Source organism: Salmo trutta, chromosome 35 (assembly GCF_901001165.1).
Source record: "Salmo trutta chromosome 35, fSalTru1.1, whole genome shotgun sequence".
NCBI lineage: Eukaryota > Metazoa > Chordata > Actinopteri > Salmoniformes > Salmonidae > Salmo > Salmo trutta.
The window spans coordinates 21,900,852-21,923,681 of NC_042991.1; positions in this window are offsets into that span (position 1 = coordinate 21,900,852).

Below are 22,830 nucleotides of genomic sequence, written 5' to 3' on the forward strand. Positions count from 1 at the left end.
ATCTAATAATACAAGCACACATACATTGTATTAAAACAGCCCAAACACATTTTTAAATGTGCTGTAATTGACAAACGGCTTCCCATTGACTCAAGCATTTGCGCTAATGCCTTTCTAGAGAACATGTCATGAGGTGTTTGCAGTTTCTATTGATTGGAACGAGTAGGCCTATTGGAATTCATTCCAAAAAAATTTTCGTACTCATATAACCAGTGGTTTTACTAAAGACTCACAGCTTAACAAACTAAAAATAAATACAAACGTGCATCTTCTGATACGTCACGGGAATCATACAGGTGAAATATGTGCACATTCAGAAACGTTCATTAAAAACAAATGACTCAAAATCTTGCCCAAATTCTATGTAGAATAAAATGAGCACTTTGGGAGTAAAACAGGGCACACGTTTTGTTTTCAACGATAGCCCAGCTTTTGCTTCATTATTCCACAGCCCCCGAACCAGAAATCCTGCCATGTCCTGTGAGGAACAGTTCGAACAGTGGCTACCACAACATTATGGACACATGCTAAGTGTAGCATCATTCAGTGGAAATGTTGAAGTCACAAGGAGGAGCCTGTTCTTGGTTTCTTGGTCTCTGAGCTAGACAAGCCATCACCTCCAGCTGCCATGTCGCCAGCTCTCTCTTCATTCAGACTCTTCATAAACTGGACAACCTCCGGGTGGTGGAATCAGCCCGTGGAAGGAGAGTGAAAGAAACAAACATTTTACACCACCTTTACATAGCCCATAGAGCCGATTATCAGCCCTCATTACCAAGTTAAAGGAGAGATAGTACCTACCTTGTGTGGAATGAAACCTGGAACCTGGAATGAACCTGTAATTTAAATTGATTTTTATTTGGATTTCATGTAATGGGCACACATAAAATAGTCCAAATTGGTGAAGTGAAATGAAAAAATTACTTGTTTCAAAAAATAAAATAAAATCTGTAAAGTGGTGCGTGCATATGTATTCACCCCCTTTGCTATGAAAAGCCCCTAAATAAGATCAGGTGCAACCAATTACCTTCATAAGTCACATAATTAGTTAAATAAAGTCCACCTGTGTGCAATCTAAGTGTCACATGATCTGTCACATGATCTCAGTATATATACACCTGTTCTGAAATGCCCCAGAGTCTGTAACACCACCAAGCAAACAGCACCATGAAGACCAAGGAGCTCTCCAAACAGGTCAGGGACAAAGTTGTGGAGAAGTACAGCTCAGGGTTGGATTGGGTCATTTAAAAAAAAAAGAAACTTTGAACATCCCATGGAGCACCATTAAATCTTTTATTAAAAAATGGAGAGAATATGGCACCCCAACAAACCTGCCAAGGGAGGGCCACCCATCAAAACTCACGGACCAGGCAAGGAGGGCATTAAATCAGAGAGGCAACAAAGTAACCAAAGATAACCCTGAAGGAGCTGCAAAGCTCCACAGCGGAGATTGGAGTATCTATCCATAGGATCACTTTAAGCCGTACACAGCCATACACACGTTTGGTGTTTGCCAAAGGCATGTGGGAGACTCCCCAAACATATGGAAGAAGGTACTCTGGTCCGATGAGACTAAAATAGAGCTTTTTGGCCATCAAGGAAAACGCTATGTCTGGCGCAAACCCAACACTTGCCATCACGCTGGGAACACCATCCCCACAGTGAAACATGGTGGTGGCAGCATCATACTGTGGGGATGTTTTTCATCGGCAGGGACTGGGAAACTGGTCAGAATTGAAGGAATGATGGATGGCGCTAAATACAGGGAAATTGTTGAGGGAAACCTGTTTCAGTCTTCCAGAGATTTGAGACTGGGACGGAGGTTCACCTTCCAGCAGGACAATGACCCTAAGCATATTGCTAAAGCAACACTCGAGTGGTTTAAGGGAAAACATTTAAATGTCTTGAAATGGCCTAGTCAAAGCCTAGACTTCAATCCAATTGAGAATCTGTGGTATGTCTTAAAGATTGCTGTACACCATCCTACTTGAAGGAGCTGGATCAGTTTTGCCTTGAAGAATGGGCAAAAATCCCAGTGGCTAGATGTGCCAAGCTTATAGAGACATACCCCAAGAGACTTGCAGCTGTAATTGCTGCAAAAGGTTGCTCTACAAAGTATTGACTTTGGGGGTGGTGAATAGTTAAGCACACTCTAGTTGTCTTTTTTTGGTCTTATTTCTTGTTTGTTTCACAATAAAAAATATTTTGCATCTTCAAAGTGGTAGGCATGTTGTGTAAATCAAATGATACAAACCCCCCAAAAATCCATTTTAATTCCAGGTTGTAAGAAAACAGAATAGTAAAAATGCTAAAGGGGTGAATACTTTCGCAAGGCACTGTATGCACATAGTATCGTATTTGTTTTTAAAATTTCAGTTGCCCAATAAGTTTAATAAATTGCAACATATTTTTAAAGTCGTCTGAGTTTATGTGGGCGGCCATTGGTGTTTAGGCGAACTGGTAGTAAATAAAAGCCTGGCCAGAAATGTGTGTAAAGCTCAAATAGAGCCAATAGATGGCATCATAAACAAGGCAATGCACAAACCATAAGCTCAGCACTGTCAGAACAGTCGTTTTAGGCCTACTACTCTACCGCTGTGTTTTGACAGCCAGCTCAATTCTGTTCTTTTTTTCACAAATTGGTATTTTGAACAATCAGATCAGCTCTGAAAAAGATCTGATGTAAAAAGATCTGATCTTATTGCCAAAAAGACCAATTAGTTGAAGAAAGATCAGAATTGGGCTGCTTGTCTAAATGCAGCCTACTAGTTGACAATGTATGTACAGATTGTTTCTTTGAAATTGTATTTCAAGTCTAACACATAAAATATATAATAACATGGTTTTTTTTATGAACAATATAATTTTTATGAGCAATAGAATGCCGCCCAAAATGATACACATTACAATTGGGCTCCCTTTGAAGCTGTCTGGTAAATTAAGTCTGGCTTAATGCCCAGGAAATTAGTCTCCTAATCATTATACCAGGAATCGCTCTCATATTCGAAAAATGCCTTTAACTTGGCATTATGACGTCCGACCTATTCACGTAGTTTCACAAAGTGTGTGAAAACTAAGTGCATGAGAAACAAAGTTTCTAAAGGAATCTCTTTGATAGTCAGATACATGTTGTGGAAATTACTGATTGTGTGTTCATAATCTCCAAATATTTACAAAGTGAGTATTTAGACCCTTCTTTCCTTCTGTTGCTGTTAAATCTGTTTCCCCTGTGTCTTTAGAAGTAGTGGCCTTGGCACGTTTGACAAGGCATACAATGTGTCTGTTACAGGAACATTAGGATTCCACTCACATTACATCACTGGCATCTTACTCCAAACCTAATCTCAGTTAACCCAACTAAAGTCTGCCGTAATTGTTCAGATTTATGTTCCGTAGTCTGTCCACGAGAGATTACTCTAAACCAAACATCAACACATTACATGTCAAAGAGCTTATAAACCTCCCTGTTGTGTTCGTTTCATGTTAATTCATTCTGTTCCCGGTCCAAAATGACCACCCCATTATAGCTGATTATAAATCCATAATAATACATGTATTATCACCTAATGTTGTGTTAGATCTTTTTATCATCTTACATTCTTGTGAACATTACACATTTTGAACATCTATTTGCTATTTATGGCCTGTAGGCCTCATTGACCGGAACTCATACAACTCGTTTTTGAGTAAAAAAAGCATAATGTATGGAATATTTTGACTACAACAAATACTCAGATGAAACATATTGTGCTATTTATCACAGACTACTTTCTCCTCTAATGCATTTTCACTGTCAGTTTCCTGGCCTCTCTCCTCCTCACCACTGTCATGATCAAAGATATGATCAAGAGCCTCACATACAGTACAGTGGGGGAAAAAAATATTTGATCCCCTGCTGATTTTGTACGTTTGCCCACTTACAAAGAAATGATCAGTCTATAATTTTAATAGTAGGTTTATTTGAACAGTGAGAGACAGAATAACAACAACAAAAAATCCAAAAAAACGCATGTCAAAAATGTTATAAAATGATTTGCATTTTAATGAGGGAAATAAGTATTTGACCCCTCTGCAAAACATGACTTAGTACTTGGTGGCAAAACCCTTGTTGGCAATCACAGAGGTCAGACGTTTCTTGTAGTTGGCCACCAGGTTTGCACACATCTCAGGAGGGATTTTGTCCCCCTCCTCTTTGCAGATTTTCTCCAAGTCATTAAGGTTTCAAGGCTAACGTTTGGCAACTCGAACCTTCAGCTCCCTCCACAGATTTTCTATGCGATTAAGGTCTGGAGACTAGCTAGGCCACTCCAGGACCTTAATGTGCTTCTTCTTGAGCCACTCCTTTGTTGCCTTGGCCGTGTGTTTTGGGTCATTTTCATGCTGGAATACCCATCCACGACCCATTTTCATTGCCCTGGCTGAGGGAAGGAGGTTCTCACCCAAGATTTGATGGTACATGGCCCCGTCCATCGTCCCTTTGATGCGGTGAAGTTGTCCTGTCCCCTTAGCAGAAAAACAACTCCCAAAGCATAATGTTTCCACCTCCATGTTTGACGGTGGAGATGGTGTTCTTGGGGTCATAGGCAGCATTCCTCCTTCTCCAAACACAGCGAGTTGAGTTGATGTCAAAGAGCTCCATTTTGGTCTCATCTGACCACAACACTTTCACCAGTTGTCCTCATCATTCAGATGTTCATTGGCAAACTTCAGACGGGCATGTATATGTCCTTTCTTGAGCAGGGGAACCTTGCGGGCGCTGCAGGATTTCAGTCCTTCACGGCGTAGTGTGTTACCAATTGTTTTCTTGGTGACTATGGTCCCAGCTGCCTTGAGATCATTGACAAGATCCTCCCGTGTAGTTCTTGGCTGATTCTTCACCGTTCTCATGATCATTGCAACTCCACGAGGGATATTGACAGTTCTTTTGTGTTTCTTCCATTTGTGAATAATCGCACCAAATGTTGTCACCTTCTCACCAAGCTGCTTGGCGATGGTTTTGTAGCCCATTCCAGCCTTGTGTAGGTCTACAATCTTGTCCCTGACATCCTTGGAGAGCTCTTTGGTCTTGGCCATGGTGGAGAGTTTGGAATCTGATTGATTGATTGCTTCTGTGGATAGGTGTCTGTTTTACAGGTAACAAGCTGCGGTTAGGAGCACTCCCTTTAAGAGTGGGCTCCTAATCTCAGCTCGTTACCTGTATAAAAGACACCTGGGAGCCAGAAATCTTTCTGATTGAAAGGGGGTCAAATACTTATTTCCCTCATTAAAATGCAAATCAATTTATAACATTTCTGACATGTGTTTTTCTGGATATTTTTGTTGTTTTTCTGTCTCTCACTGTTCAAACAAACCTACCATTAAAATCATAGACTGATCCTTTCTTTGTGAGTGGGCAAATGTACAAAATCAGCAGGGGATCAATTGCTTTTTTCCCCCACTGTATATCGTTTGGTCATTGTGCTGCCCCAGAACGAATTGTGAGCAAGGCCTCAAAAAAGCTTTACATACCAGAGCTGCGAGAAAAGTTCTATATTATTGAAACAATGTTGCGATTGTTTGTGAGAATGCCAACAGGTGTGGTTCCCGTGGGGGAAAGATTCTATTGAGGAAAGGTTCCCGTAGGGGTTGCCATGGAAGCCAAGAAGGGGAGTGAGGGTGTGTGTGTGTGTGTGTGTGTGTGTGTGTGTGTTCAAACACACATGCATGTGGGGGTCTGGGAGAGGAAGTGTGTCCATCTGATGAATGGGCACGTGCCTGACTCAATTTTATACACTAATTGTAGTCTCACCCATTCATTTCAAATGACCGGTCATTTTTTACCGGGAACACCACAGGTGTACAAAAGTTAAATAAAACACCTAACATTTTATGAAAATCATCAACATATATTTTGTGTGTTCAGATCCCCTGTGTGGACAAAGTCATGGAACCATATGGCAATCAGATTAAATTAACTACATTTTTCAAAGATAAAACTTGTAAATTGGTCCAATTCGACCAGAACACAGCAGGAGGGTTAAGAGAGATAGGGGGTGAGGTAGCTGAGATATCTGGTGAAATATTGGGACTTTTTCAGTGGCGTGTATTGATTGATGCTTCCCAAAACAATGTACCAAGAAAAAATCTAATAATTGATCTTTTGTCTCTCTGTGTTTCATCATTTTCCTTCAATTCCCTAGAGGCTGAATGTATCTCACCGGAGAAAGCATCAGAGCGAGCGAAACAGCGCCCATCTGTCTCAGTATGTGCAGGCCATCTATCTGATGCTGTCTGGTCAAAAAAGCATTGAATGCAAGGGAAGCCATCGAGCATTTGGCTTCCCTTGATCATTTTTTAAATTAAATAATAGCCAATCAGTGTTGAGTGAGTTCAACTGTGAGTGGTCCTGGCACACCAAAAAAGCCAGTTAGGATTTGGCATCACACCAATCCCAAGCCAAACGTTATTTACAGAAAATGTTTTATTGTTGCATCTTGTTGTGTCATTGTCCTCCAGTGGCTAGCTAACTAGCTAAAATGTTTTCCTTCCTAAGCTAGCCATGGATGGGGCTAAGGACTTGGCCTTGTGGTTTCACTTAATTCTCCGCACTGGCCAATGATTATAAAGACGATTCTGATCTAACCATAAATGTATACATTGTGCCCCTGGCCTGAGAGGATGGAAGTTCAATATGTAGCTAGATGTAGTAGGCTAATGTTAACTAGCTGGCCTGCTGCATTGTTTCCAATGAAAGGAAAGGATAGCGAGCAAGCATTTTAGCCAGATAGACTAAGACACCAAAAAACAAAAAGCGTGTACTGTATGATTTCGCAACAAAGCATCCTTCACTCATGCTGCCAAACATACCCTCGTAAAACTGACCATCCTACCAATCCTCGACTTCGGCGATGTCATTTACAAATTAGCCTCCAATACCCTACTCAACAAGCTGGATGCAGTCTATCACAGTGCCATCCGTTTTGTCACCAAAGCCCCATATACAACCCACCACTGCGACCTGTATGCTCTCGTTGGCTGGCCTTCACTTCATAATCGTCGCCAAACACATTGGCTCCAGGTCATCTACAAGACCCTGCTAGGTAAAGTCCCCCCTTATCTCCGCTCACTGGTCACCATAGCAGCACCCACCTGTAGCACGCGCTCCAGCAGGTATATCTCTCTGGTCACCCCTAAAGCCAACTCCTCCTTTGGTCATCTCTCCTTCCAGTTCTCTGCTGCCAATGACTGGAACGAACTACAAAAATCTCTGAAACTGGAAACACTTATCTCCCTCACTAGCTTTAAGCACCAGCTGTCAGAGCAGCTCACAGATCACTGCACCTGTACATAGCCCATCTATAATTTAGCCCAAACTACTACCTCTTCCCCTACTGTATTTATTTATTTTATTTATTTTGCTCCTTTGCACCATATTATTTAGATTTGAACTTTGAACTTTCTTCAAACTACAAATCTACCATTCCAGTGTTTTTCTTGCTATACTTTATTTACTTTGCCACCATGGCCTTTTATTGCCTTTACCTCCCTTATCTCACATCATTTGCTCACATTGTATATAGTCTTATTTTTTTCTACTGTATTATTGACTGTATGTTGTTTACTCCATGTGTAACTCTGTGTTGTTGTATGTTGTCGAACTGCTTTGCTTTATCTTGGCCAGGTCGCAATTGTAAATGAGAACTTGTTCTCAACTTGCCTACCTGGTTAAATAAAGGTGAAATAAATAAATAAATAAAATAAAAATGATAGAGTCATGAAAGAAAGGAGGATGGCATTGGCATTTCTGGGTGATTCAACATGTTTTTTTCTACTTTCTACACACACACACACACACACACACACACACACACACACACACACACACACACACACACACACACACACACACACAAATCAGTACAATCGACAGCGATATCATATTTAGCTTATGTTGATTGCTCTAAATCGTTTTTGGTATCTTAGTTGTCACTGGATTAGATTTGTATTAGGTGATTTGATGATGTTGAAATATTAAAGTTGAAATGGTCCTGGAATAGTGGAGGCAGCTCCTATTTTCTTTGCGACTTGCGGTAACTCTCTGTGGTTCTAAATCAATAGTTGTTTAGTATTCTGTAAATATCGAAAACATGATCTTGCTTGACCATGCTGAAGCCATGTAACTGTTTGTTACATGCAATATGTTTTGTGGACTTCAATTTTGTAATGAAACAAAGGTGTGGTTGAATTTATTCTGCCACTGTGTCAGTTTATTGTCTCAGCCTTATACCAATATATCACGGTGGCAAGGCATATGAACTAACAGGTTATAGAGCAAACAATGTAATTATCACAACACATAGGTTGTAATATGGCATTTTTTTTTCTTGGATTGGTTTCCCCGGGGATTTTACCCACACACCGCTACTGGACTTTTGTGTTCTAAATTGTTGCTAAATCTTCAACCCATGATACTTGGACATAGAATACCCTCCAACATGTTTATTTCTAGAAATAGGCCTATACCCAACTGAGTTGTGTCATCTTTGTCTCTGTGTCTTTACAACCAAGCAGCTATGAGCCCATATTTCGTCATGATGATAGCAAAGGATATGGGTCTCTTCCTCCCACTAGGGTTGTAATGCTATACCCAGGGTGTGTGTCCTGTCAGGGAGACAGGGACAGTCTCATTGGAGGATGTCAGCCTCATCCACCTGGGCCACCACACTTCCTGCCTACACTGTTTCCTCCAGACAGACACTCTATTTAGGGGCATGGCAGGCAAAAATACCCAGCCTGGAAGAGCTCTCTCTGGGGCACGACTGGGGGGTTAAATGGGTTTATTGGATGATATGAACGACCAAATTGCGTTTTGATGTGGATTGTAGAGCATTAGTAATTGAAGTATCAGTAAACTCTGTAGTCTTGTGCTAATGTATGGTAATGCCTATGTTTGAAGTGATAAACTATAGTCAGCTTATACTACAGTGAGGGAAAAAAGTATTTGATCCCCTGCTGATTTTGTACGTTTGCCCACTGACAAAGAAATGATCAGTCTATAATTTTAATGGTTGGTTTATTTGAACAGTGAGAGACAGAATAACAACAAAAAAATCCAGAAAAACGCATGTCAAAAATTTTATAAATTGACTTGCATTTTAATGAGGGAAATAAGTATTTGACCCCCTCTCAATCAGAAAGATTTCTGATTGAGAGGGCTACAAGTAATGGTAATGGTAATGGGCTACAAGACCATCACCAAGCAGCTTGGTGAGAAGGTGACAACAGTTGGTGCGATTATTCGCAAATGGAAGAAACACAAAAGAACTGTCAATCTCCCTCGGCCTGGGGCTCCATGCAAGATCTCACCTCGTGATCATGAGAACGGTGAGGAATCAGCCCAGAACTACACAGGAAGATCTTGTCAGCTGAAGGCTGATCTCAAGGCAGCTGGGACCATAGTCACGAAGAAAACAATTGGTAACACACTACGCCGTGAAGGACTGAAATCCTGCAGCGCCCGCAAGGTCCCCCTGCTCAAGAAAGCACATTTACATGCCCATCTGAAGTTTGCCAATGAACATCTGAATGATTCAGAGGACAACTGGGTGAAAGTGTTGTGGTCAGATGAGACCAAAATGGAGCTCTTTGGCATCAACTCAACTCGCCGTGTTTGGGGCCATGACGGGGCCATGTACCATCAAATCTTGGGTGAGAACCTCCTTCCCTCAGCCAGGGCATTGAAAATGGGTCGTGGATGGGTATTCCAGCATGACAATGACCCAAAGCACACGGCCAAGGCAACAAAGGAGTGGCTCAAGAAGAAGCACATTAAGGTCCTGGAGTGGCCTAGCCAGTCTCCAGACCTTAATCCCATGGAAAATCTGTGGAGGGAGCTGAAGGTTCGAGTTGTCAAACGTCAGCCTCGAAACCTTAATGACTTGGAGAAGATCTGCAAAGAGGAGTGGGACAAAATCCCTCCTGAGATGTGTGCAAACCTGGTGGCCAACTACAAGAAACGTCTGACCTCTGTAATTGCCAACAAGGGTTTTGCCACCAAGCACTAAGTCATGTTTTGCAGAGGGGTCAAATACTTATTTCCCTCATTAAAATGCAAATCAATTTCTAACATTTTTGACATGCGTTTTTCAGGATTCTTTGGTTGTCATTCTGTCTCTGTACTGTTAAAAGAAACCTACCATTAAAATTATAGACTGATCATTTCTTTGTCAGTGGGCAAACATACAAAATCAGCAGGGGATCAAATACTTTTTTCCTTCACTGTATATCTGTAATTGTTCCCAACTTTGGAATGGGTTAGTGTGCCTGAGAAATAATGCTTGAATAGTTTCCATCGTCATTAGCCCCTAAGTAAACTATTATTATTCACCTTTCTGAGTCATTACCATTGGCTTTCTAAGCTGCTGACAGAGTGGTATGTTTTCCCTCTGAGTATGGTTTCATCTTCAAGATGGAACAAGTTCCCAGTTCAGACAAAACCCTGCGCTTTGAAATCATTCAAACATCGCCTGCATTCCTGTTAGTCAAGATGCCGTTCATCTGCCTAAAGTTCTGCTACGAATCTCATATCATATCAACGGGTGGGTGTTTCCAATTGACCCCAGGGCATGTAGGGAAAGAGTCCCTTCAAAGGTCAATGTGACGACTGTCAGACAATAACAACATCCACGCTGTTCATGTTGTCAAAACAATGATAGCTGCTGCACTCCTCCCTCTATTTAAAGTCCCTTCCTCCCATCCATCCTCTGCTGTGTGGGGTAGAAAATAGACCCAGCCAGTTGACCGACCAGAGGCACAGCTAGCGTAAATGGAATATAATTCCATTTTTAGGCACTATTCTCACTAAGTGTAATCTGACCTTGAATGTAAGCATGAGAATAGCATGCTATTCGTTGGGGGTGGAGATCAAAGAAATTAAGATGTGGTGGAGATGTTCAACAGATATGCCATATTCTGACCTTGACTTAATTCCCTAATAATTCCACCAACTTTACGCGCGATTAAATGATAAATAAGGTCTAGCAATCTAGCAATCTACTTTCTTTTTTCTTTAGAAATATTACCATTCTCCATGCACTGTAATTTACAAATTGATAAGAGCTATTGATAAGAGCTAGGTAAATGAGTAAGCTGTTTGGAAAAGGGGATTCTAAATATAAATTACAATTGTTTTAGATCTATTTTACCTTATAATCGCTAGAGACAAATATGAAACCAGTCATATGGCAGCAAAGTGAAGCATAAAAACATTTTAGCTTTTCCACAGGGCAGTTTATGAAATGCCGACCTTATAACCTGGGATGAAGTTTGGAGATCCAAGCTATAGGCTTCTGTAGCCATGCACAAATGACAGTGTAGCGCCAAACTTACTGAGTTGATTTATGATTTCTCGAATCTTTTAATTATATGCCCAGACTTTTCATAGTGTTTTTTTACAATTTGTATTGTTTTAAATATTAGCCACTATCGGTAGCCACCCATATACATTTATAACTGTCATTGACTTTAGTGTTAGCTTCCTTACGTTTTGCATCATTCCATTACATCGTTGGTTTACCTTTCTTTCCTCTGTCACGTTCATGTGGTTGTTCCTGATGATAGCTAGCAATAGTGGATCATATTAGTCTAACGTATTACAAGTTGCGCAATAATTTGGGACATGTAGTCTATTTGAATCATTATGGAACGCAGACCATACATAGCAGTTTAAAGCTGGAGGCTGGCTCACGGTTCACAATGACTGGACCGTTGTCATCACAGTTCCGTGATTAGTGAGGATTATTAGGGTAGATTTATAGGGCTACTCTTCAACCCTTATTTGACACTTTTCTCACCTTCCAATATTTGATGGATTGAACAATTGAATATAGAAACTTTCAGGTTGAATCAAACCACTGTATTTTTGATTCACCAATATATTTAGTGGGTAAAGGTGCTCCAAACCTGTTTTTTTATTATTCATAAATATTATAGCATTTTTTTATTGACCAATTGATGCTGAAAAGGAGATTAATATGCATGTATTTACATGGCTTTCTTTCATTAAGGCCTAATATTCTGAAACATTTTCTCCATATATTGTAATCTTTCAAGAAAATTCAAATTAAATGTACACCAAATTTAAAGGAATGGCTTTAAGAAATGTACTGAAAACCCTATTGAATGAAAACTCCATGAGAAAATCTGTTGGCCAGCAAGTGGGAGGCGTTTCAGCGGTTGAATTATATTTATTCAGCCTGCACAAGGGAACTACGCCTGCAAAGCCCATTACGCACCTGCATAAGGTAAGTCTGAATACCAACTACTGAGAAAAATCCATTTAAACTGTATTTGTCACATGCGCCGAATACAACAAGTGTAGACTTTGCCGTGAAATGCTTACTTACAGAAGTGCGTACGAAAGGCGTGCGTAGGTAAGGCGTACATTCCTAAGTCTGAATCGGCCCCAAATGCATTCTCGCATCCTCCATTTTTACATTTTGTCTGTATTGCAGTTTTTTTTTTAAGACATCCTCCTAACCTTTCACTCCTCAGTTTGACTCTAGTCGCTCTAAATTTAGGGCCTGGCACTAAAAATGGTCTGGGAAATCTTTAGGGGGATTTTGCAGCTATCCGGCCATCCTGAAAATCCTCTCGGCAAGAGTGGTGGTGATTGTGAGGCTGGCTGAACGTAGGGACACAGCAAAGTAGTTTCTCATGAGAATGCCGTACCGCCTTGCGTTGGGCTTGCAGGGGATGTTTACGGAGAGCACCGGCGCAGGGTCTTCTGAGCGAGCATCACTCAGACATCCATGTTGAAGACCACAGAGGTCTTGCTCTCTGCACCAGACTGTTATTGTAACTCCCATGTCCTCCTCCCTGGCTGGCTACTCTGCTATATATCACCGCCTAGTGTTTTAGCCACTGTTGTTGAGTGACGTTATGAAGACTAAGAGCGGGCCCCTACACTGAGGGAAAAGGCACATTTAGTAGCACACTTCAGAGTTTCACATATTTGATTTAGCTTGTGATTGTAGCATTTTATTCATTTTATTTAGTGGTGAATTTCATTAACAACTGGAACAACTTATATTTGACATTTTAGTTTATAAAATAAATAAAATGTTCTCAAATCCTAAAGGTGATATAAGAAGGTTGATTAAACCAGAGAATGTCAGAAATGCAGTTTGTGTCTGGTCTTGGTCTATTGATGTGATATTTAGCATGTTAAGCACACTTAGACATGCCTGACTAACAGGCTATAGACACTTCTGGCCAGGATGGTCTCAAGAAGAAGTAAATAAAGTAGTGCACATCCTTTTTGCCTGGGTTTCCTCGGCAACGGGTAATAGATCCCAGGCCCTGGAATCCCCCAGCTGCTCTCTCTGGGTGTTGCCAGAGCGCAGCTTCCTTCCAGTCAGCAACCAGCAACAACAACGCTGCTGTGGAAAACCATGGTGGCAAACAAATAGCATCACTTGCGCTGCCTTGTGCAGAGTCTGTCAGACAGAGGAGGGCTGTGTCCCTGCAGGCCTTGTGAATGGGGAGAGGTTAGGGCCAGGGCCGGTGAAACATGAGCCCCAGTAACACTGCTCACTGCACCTCAAAAGAGCAGAGCACTACCTTGAAGTGAGCGACCTCGGTCCGGTCATAAACATGGTTTACAGGGGAAGACGGCAAAATCTGTGTTTTTCTGGGAGAGGAGAAGAGGAGAGCAGGACTGACTGGGGCCTCGATCACAATTCTGCTTTCTTCTATTTTCTGGGGGAGTGGGAAGAAAGGGATATTGTAATTCATGACTACTCACCTAGGATTAAGAGACTTTGAGAGGCCATGTACACTGAGTATACAGTAGTATTTCAGTATTTCTATGTCATGTCATGGAAAGAGCAGGTGTTCTTAGTGTTTGTATACTCAGTGTATGTTAGGCTCATTCAGGAGGACCAAAGCACAGCTTAGCTCACTTACGAAAAGAGGAGGTGGAACTTTCCATATCCATAACATTTATTATTTATCCATTTGAATACACTGGTTTATCATCAAAAAGTTATGATAACAGATATGTATATCTTTTTTAACCCTGTATTTTCCAAGAGTGATCTATAATCACTCATTCTGAAAATGAAAATCAGTTGTTTCTATGGAGAATAGTCTCTTTCCTCAGGCGTGGTTAGGGCTTGTTGTTCACTGTTAGCTGAATGGGGAGAGTGATTTTTTTCTTTAGATTTATTGGCGATGTGACAGGACATTTAACCCTGCGTTTGGCATTACGAGGGAGCCCTTTCAGCTGCTCTATGGCGTGCGATGATTCCCAGTGTGCTGTGTCTGTGCCACTATATACCTCGGAGGGAGCAACGCCACAGCCCAACACCATCACACCAATGGGCTTCAGAACAGAAGAATAAACAGATTGAACAAGATCTTAAGCACCTACAAATTCGTAAAAAAATTACGAATTGGATTTCATAACATATCATACAAATTTCTGGGGGAAATACTTTTTTGGTGGGTGACGTAACATAAAATACAAAATGGATGAAATTGTACACAATTGTGCACAATTTTCAGGGACCCGTTTTGGCTTGTGAGCGATACTTTCAAAACTTCTGGCTGAATTTATCCAAAAGCTTTTTAGCATCACTTTAACAGAGTCTGTTTGTGGCATTCTAGTACACTGTGATGGATGCTCGTGTTTACAGCCAATTCAAAATGACTGTCACTTTGTGTTGTTGATGTGTTAAATTTAAACTTGTTGATTCTGATTTCCAATATTCTCATGTTTTTCTTAGCATATCCAGTCCTCTTGAATTTCAGAGGATGTATCAATTTTGAATTGATGCAAAATGTTAATATCAGTTGATGTTGTGTACTGTATAAAACCTTTCACCTAAATGTTGATGTACAACTCTGAGGGCCAACAAAAAACCCACAAAGGGAATAAACTAGGGAGTCAGCTCCCAGTGGGCTGTCTGTAACTAACTCTACCTCTGTTGGCCGTGGGTGACCCACTTCTCAGCCCTGCGTCTCAGATAAAGGGAGAGAGAGGGAGCTGAGCAGAGTGTCGCGCCAGGAGACTTGCCTCCCAGTGTCTGCTCCCACGGCTCCAGCCCCGCCAGATCACCCTGTTCCCAGCACAGTGCCAGCCCCCTAGGTCGCTGAGAGAGAGCCCTCGCCAACCCTCACCACCCTGCCTCCTCCCAGGCTGCACACACAGAGCGCCACTGTCTGCCGTATGTACCCACAGCCTGCCTGGCTGGTTGGCTGACTGGCTACTGCCACTGGCCACGTTGCGTAACAGTCTATCTGCTTGTACTGTATTCTCTTGCACTTTTTGGCATGTTGACAGGGCCACAGTCATGTATTCCCAAAAGAACAAGGCTGGTTGGGTAACATTCGAGCAGGGGGGACTCAGTGTGGGGATTTTGGGTGCTAGAGCTGGGGCTAGACTGTCAGTCAGTCAGAGTAGCCTGGGAAAGGGAGCTGGAAGTCAGGGTGGGTGAAATCCCAGGTCATGATGATTTAGCCTGGGAGCATGTGATGATGCGAGCCCAAAGAGCCGCTGCTGCCGGTGATGTCAACCTTTGAATCAGACGATGTCTGAAATCTCCTTCTCACGTTTGAACAGCAGCCTTCGATAACGAAGTGTGGAACATCACCCGAGCCCCCCTGTGCAGACAAACTGAATGGGTATTCAGGGGGTATTAAAGGGTCACAGGAATGATCTTTCATCTTTTTAAACTGTTGTTGCGTTCCATCTGTCACCATCAAAAGGAGCTCCTGCCGTGAGCCAAAATCCACAACAACTAGCGTTACCATTTCAGGATCACTGCTCAGGAGTTATGGCAGAAGGAGTCATAACATGTCCACCATAAACAGGATTAAAGATCACAAGTCATGGGCTTGTTATTTTATGACCGTGTTTAATATAGAGGGGTCTGGAGTTATTGGACCCCCTTGATAAAGATGAACAAAAAAGACTGTATAAAATAAATAATATTTATATTGAGCTATACTGTATGCAAGAAAATTATAATTATATATCTATACAGTATATACAGTGGACTCGGAAAGCATTCAGACCACTTGACTTTTCCCACAATTTGTTAAGTTACAGCCTTATTCTAAAATGAATGAAATTCACTTTTTCCCCTCATCAATCTACACATAATGACGAAGCAAAAACAGATTCTACAACTTGGAGTCCACCTGTAGTAAATTCAATTGATTATATATAAGGTCCCACAGTTGACAGTGCATGTCAGAGCAAAAATCAAGAAATTAGGTCGAAGGAATTGTCCCTGAGCAATCGGGGGAGAAGGACCGTGGTCAGGGAGGTGACCAAGAACCCAATGGTCACTCTGTGAGAGCTCTGGAGTTCCCCTGTAAAGATGGGAGAACCTTTCAGAAGGACAACTATCTCTGCAGCACTCAACCAATCAGGCCTTTCTGGTAGGGTGGCTACTTTGAAGAATCTCAAATATAAAACATATTTTGATTTGTTTAACTCTTCTTTAGTTACTATGTGATTCCATATGTGTTATTTTATAGTTTTGATGTCTTCACTATCATTCTACAATGTAGAAAATAGTAAAAATAAAGAAAACCCCTGGAATGAGTAGGTATGTCCAAACTTTTGACTGGTGTTCCCACATATGCTGAACCCTTGTTGGCTGCTTTTCCTTCACTCAGCGGTCCAACTCATCCCAAACCATCTCAATTGGGTTGAGCTCGGGTGATTGGAGAGGCCAGATCATCTGATGCAGCACTCCACCACTCTCCTTCTTGGTCAAATAGCCCTTACACAGCCTGGAGGTGTGTTGGGTCATTGTCCTGTTGAAAAACAAATGATAGTCCCAATCAAACCAGATGGGAAAGCCTATCACTGCAGAAGGCTGTGGTAGACATGCCGGTTAAGTGTGCTTTGAATTCTAAATAAATCACAGTCAGTGTCACTAGCAAAGCACCATCACACCACCACCTCCTCCTCCGTGCTTCACAGTGGGAACCACACATGCAGAGATCATCCTTTCAACAACTCTGCGTCTCACATAGACACGGCAGTTGGAACAAAAATCTCAAAGGACAGATTTCCACCGGTCTAATGTCCATTGCATGTATTTCTTGGTCCAGGAAAGTTTAATCTTCTTATTGGTGTCCTTTAGTAGTGGTTTCTTTGCAGCAATTAGACCATGAAAGCCTGATTCACGCAGTCTCCTCTAAACAGTTGATGTTGAGATGTGTCTGTTACTTGAGCTCTGTGAAGCATTTATTTGGGCTGCATTCTGAGATGCATTTAATTGATGATTTCTGAGGCTGGTAACTCTAATGAACTTGTCCTCTGCAGCAGAGGTACAGTTGCTCTGGGTATTCCTTTCATGTGGCGGTTCTCATGAGAGCCAGGTTCATCATAGCGCTTGATGGTTTTTGCGACTGCACTTGAAAAAACTTTCAAAGTTCTTGAAATGTTCCAGTTTGACTGAGCGTCATGTCTTAACATAATGGACTGTCATTTCTCTTTGCTTAATTCAGCTTTTCTTGCCATATTATGGACTTGGTCTTTTACCAAATAGGGCTGTGTTCTGTATACCAACCCTACCTTGTCACAACACAACTGATTGGCTCAAACACATTATAAAGGAAATAAATTCCACAAATTAACTTATAACAAGGCACACCTGTTAATTGAAATGCATTCCAGGTGGTTGAGAGAATCTGGTTGAGAGAATCCCAAGAGTGTGCAAAGCTGTCATCAAGGCAAAGGGTGGCTACTTTGAAGAATCTAAAATCTAAAATATATTTTGATTTGTTTAACAAATTTGTTGGTTACTACATGATTCCATATGTGTTATTTCATAGTTTTGATGGCTTCACTATTATTCTACAATGTAGAAAATAGTAAAAATAAAGAAAAACTCTGGAATGAGTAGGTGTGTCAAACTTTTGACTGGTACTGTATATATATCAGTATATACACTACATGACAAAAAGTACGTGGTCACCTGCTCGTTGAACATCTCATTCCAAAATCATATGCATTAATGTGGATTTAGTCCCCCCCCCCCTTTGCTGGTATAACAGCCTTCACTCTTCTGAAAAGGCTTTCCACTAGATGTTGGAACATTGCTGCAGGGACTTGCTTCCATTCAGCCACGAGCATTAGTGAGGTCGGACACTGATGTTGGGTGATTAGGCGTAGCTCGCGGTTGCAATTCATCCCAAAGGTTTTTGATTGGGTTTAGGTCAGGGCTCTGTGCAGGCCAGTCAAGTTCTTCCACACCGATCTCTACAAGCCACTTCTGTATGGACCTCGCTTTGTGCAAAGGGGCATTGTCATGCTGAAACAGGAAAGGGCCTTCCCCAAGCTGTTGCCACAAAGTTGGAAGCACAGAATTGTCTAGAATGTCATTGTATGCTGCGTTAAGATTTCCTTTCACTGGAACTAAAGGGCCTAGCCAAAACAATGAAAACCAGCCCAAGACCATTATTCCTCCTCCCCCAAACTTTACAGTTGGCACTACACATTCGGGAAGGTAGCATTCTCCTGGCATCCACCAAACCCAGATTCGTCTGTTCGTCTGAAGCGTGATTCATCACTCCAGAGAATGCGTTTCCACTGCTCCAGAGTCCAATGGCAGCAAGTTTTACATCACTCCAGCCAATGCTTGGCATTGCGCATAGTGATCTTAGGCTTGTGTGCGGCTGCTCGTCAATGTAAACCCATTTCATGAAGCTCCAGACGAACAGTTATTGTGCTGACGTTGCTTCCAGAGGCAGGTTGGAACTTGTTAAGGAGTGTTGCAGCTGAGGACAGATGGTTTTACACACTACATACTTCAGCACTCGGCGGTCCCATTCTATGAGTTTGTGTGACCTACCACTTCGCGGCTGAGCTGTTGTTGCACCTAGACTTTTTCACTTCACAATAACAGCACTTACAGTTGACCAGGGCAGCTGTAGCAGGGAAGAAATTTGACAAACTGACTTGTTGGAAAGGTGGCATCCTATGACGGTGCCATGTTGAAAGTCACTGAGCTCTTCAGTAAGGCCAACCGACTGCCAATGTTTGTCTATGGAGATTGCATGGCTGTGTGATCGATTTTACACACCTGTCAGCAACGGGTGTGGCTGAAATAGCTGAATCCACTAATTTGACGGGGCGTTGACATACTTTTGTATAAATAACCGGACAAATGTTGCTCTCTTGTTTTGTGATCAAACAAATGTGTGGTTGAATTTATTCTATCACTGTGTCTTCTTATTGTCTCGGCCTTAGGCCTATATATCATGATGGCAAGGCATATGAACTAACAGGTTACAGCTCAAACAACACAATTATCACAACACACTTTTTTTTATTGGATTGGCTTCCTCGGTGATTTTACCCATGCACCGTTACTGCAAAGCATATCAAAAGATCTGGAAAGATGCTGTATGGAGGAAGGGTCTAAGATATCTCCCAGTGAGTTCTCCAATCTCCTAAAACATTTTTTAAAAAGACTCTGTAGTTGTCCTTGCAAGTGGAGGGTGCTAGTGTATTGAAAAGAGGGGATCCAATAATGCCATCCTCTTCTTTCATGTTGCCTAAACGGTCTATAACTCTGTCGTATAGTACACGCTTTTAGTTTTTGCTGTTCTAGGCTACCTGGCTAAAATACTTGCTCTATAGCCTATATTCCTTTCATGGGCAATGATACGTCATGTCAGCTAGTACATTTTTTGCACAAGTCTGTCTTCCCTTGACTCCATGGATACACACCACTGATCCTTCGTCTGCGCTTATGGACTGCCCTCTTCATTTAAAATAACAGGTTTTCAATGGGGTTCAAGTCCGGAGACTGAGATGGCCATTGCCGGTTCCAATCCAAGTGCCAATGCCGTTTAGAAAACTTCAGGCGGTGCTATGGTCTGATGACATTAAAATTGAGCTCTTTGTATCTGTGGATCCAATAATTCCAGACCCCTAGATGACAACAGTTTTGGAAGCAGGAGTTGGTTGTTTTACCAAACTGGATTATTCAACAGTTGTGGTCGATAGTGAAAGAATTAGTACAGGAAATTACTATTGCAAGTCATCAGTCTTTCAATATGTTCATTATTCTGTACATAAAACCATACATGCTATTCAAAAAGTCAGGATAAAGTCATGAGAAAGTCTTCCAGATAAGCATCTCTCGGTCTCTATAATATTTTTGAACGCTTTGTTTTCAGTGTCTATGTGCTCCAGCTTTTCTTTTGAATTCACCCAAATTAGGTCATTCAAATCATCGAGACTTATCTTAACTGATAACAAGGCCTTTCATTTGGGTGCGCTGCTGTACACGTTATCATTCCACGGTCTGGGTGTAACCCCCTTTATTTCATTAAATAAGAGATAATATGAAAGTGGGAAAATTCCCCTTACATAACTCCACCAACTTGCTATTAAAAACCACGTGGGGGCATCAAAGAAAGACAGTGTCGCTAAGTACATGATAGTCCAATTTGGATTAGCACCAAAATATTTTAAGAATGTTGTTATGTGCTAGGTGATAGTTCACAGTCTTTTCATCTGTAACCGATTTGCCCCCCTCAGCAACTAACTGTGGATGAAAATCAACTTGACCTTGTCACTGTACGATCAAGGGCCACTGATGACATCTAATAACCAGGTATACTGCCGTAATCTCAGCAGTGCTTGCTAGGAAAGGACACAGGCATGAAGGTATAAGTGGGTGTGAGGACTGTACCATATTGGGAAAAACATTAAGCCTTATTTCATAAGCTGACATACAGTCCCTCCAAAATACATGAAAATGATTTGTACCACTTCAGTATAAAAATGTTTTCTGGGTTGCTGGTTTAAAAACATATATTCAAAATAATATGAAGATTTATCCTTGTGGAAGTAATAGTGATCTTAGTGTGATCATTTTCTCCTTTTTAACAGAAGAATAACACTCCAAAACACATTAAATAAATGTTCTCCTTTATAACAGAATAAATACAGTATGAGTCATCTCTCTGGAGAAAGTGTGTGTACTATATCCTGTAGCTCTCACTGGAGGGGAGCCAGGGGGAGGTTAAAGCAATGGGAAACGGCCCCCTGCTCCCCCAGCTCCCTTCTGTGCTGCTCTGCCGGCCACTGTGAGCCAGGGGCCCTGTGAGCCAGGGGCCCTGCATGGTCACAATGAAAGAGAGGAAAATATGTTATATTTAAAAATATATGTTATATTTAGAACCTGGCCCATCCGCGCCACCCCAGACTAGAAAAAAAGGCACCACTTAATAAATAAACATCCCAGAGCCTGAGAATGATGGTGAGGCCGACCAAGGAAAACAATGTGCGAGTCAACACAGAGCGGCCTGTGAAAACAAACAGAGCTGATGAGAACGTTGCTGCTTCTGAAAGTCTCATTAGAGGCCAGATGCAGCCTTCCCCCCTCCGCTCTTAGCGCCCGCCACTTCCTTGCTCGCTATCCCGTGCACCCGGCACTGGCAACCCAGCGGCACGACTTCCCCTCCCGGCCAACTGGCCTGCGTGCCTGCTCAGACCCCTGTTTCCGACAGTACTCAATTTCTTATTCAAGCTCCACGTCAAGTCTATACCTCCCCCTCGAACACCCACCACCTCCTCCTCCTGTCTGCCTGCCTTCTCTAGCCTGATAAATGATAGCACTAAATAATTGACAAGAGTGGCAAGCTCCATTTTTTCCATGAACACTGTCTCGCTCTAATAAGGATATGTTCCTATGCCACTGACTGCTCCCCTCCCTCTTTTTCTTTGACAGTTCCCTTTGTTTTTTAACCCATGTTTGTTGTGTTAACTTGACATGTCTTTTGTTATAGCAGACATGTTTCATCTCTGAATGTTTGGAGATTTGATTGCAACTGACATTTCGAGAGGCAAAATAGGAATATGTCCGTTTCTATTTCAGTGTAGCACTTTGAAAGAAGATTTCAGATCAAAACTATCAACATGAAGGAGAAATGTTTCTATTCATTTATTCTCTCCCACAAGACCATTTCTCTCAGATCCATTCAAATTGTGTTTCTTCTCTCAGCCTCTCACCATCACAATGAATCAATCTGCTAGTATGAGAAATTAGAATTGAAATTCCAAAACATAACCATTTCCATGATCAAGGGGCAGATTCTAAAACGAACTAATAGGATTACATTTTCTCTAGACCCTCTTTAATGATTTGTCTCTTGCACTAATTGTAAACACAAATCTATGGACCTTCTTGACAGTCAGTCTCTCTCAGAGGAATGTATTGAGCAAGGATTAGTGCTTCTATCGAGTGACAAAAAAAGGCATGCAAATTCCTCAGCCATTTGCCATAGCACAGACATGCTCACAGGCGTGCGGTTAGATGTTATCCATGAAAAAGGCTAAATGTAACCTTTTCTGCTGGTCAGGCTGGCATTTCCCTGGCCTGGCCTATGGCTGTATGCTGTATGCTGTGGCTGTAAGGGCGTAGGTCTCAGTGGACCGTCTGGAGTATGTGTCAAAGCCATGTGGGACCCGCAGAGCTGTGGCAACGCTTCCAGATCTTGATAGTGGTGAGAGAGGGTGTAGGGGTCGCCTGGTATCAGCCGAGGGGATCGCCCTGCACAACAGCGGGAAGTGCTCTGAGCGCGTTCACTTAGTGGGCCATTGTGCTGCTCCGGCTCGAACCAGGCCCCAGCCCCAGCCCTAGTGTCACGGCAACGGGCAACAGTGATGCAATGCTTAGCCAAGTTATGGAACGTTCAAAATTATATGTAACACCATGAGTCAGCAAATGTGACATGGGACATGCATGCTATCCACCTTAGGGACAATGTTTCTTAATGTTAGATACAAATGAGCTGATGTCCATGACTACCTGGAGG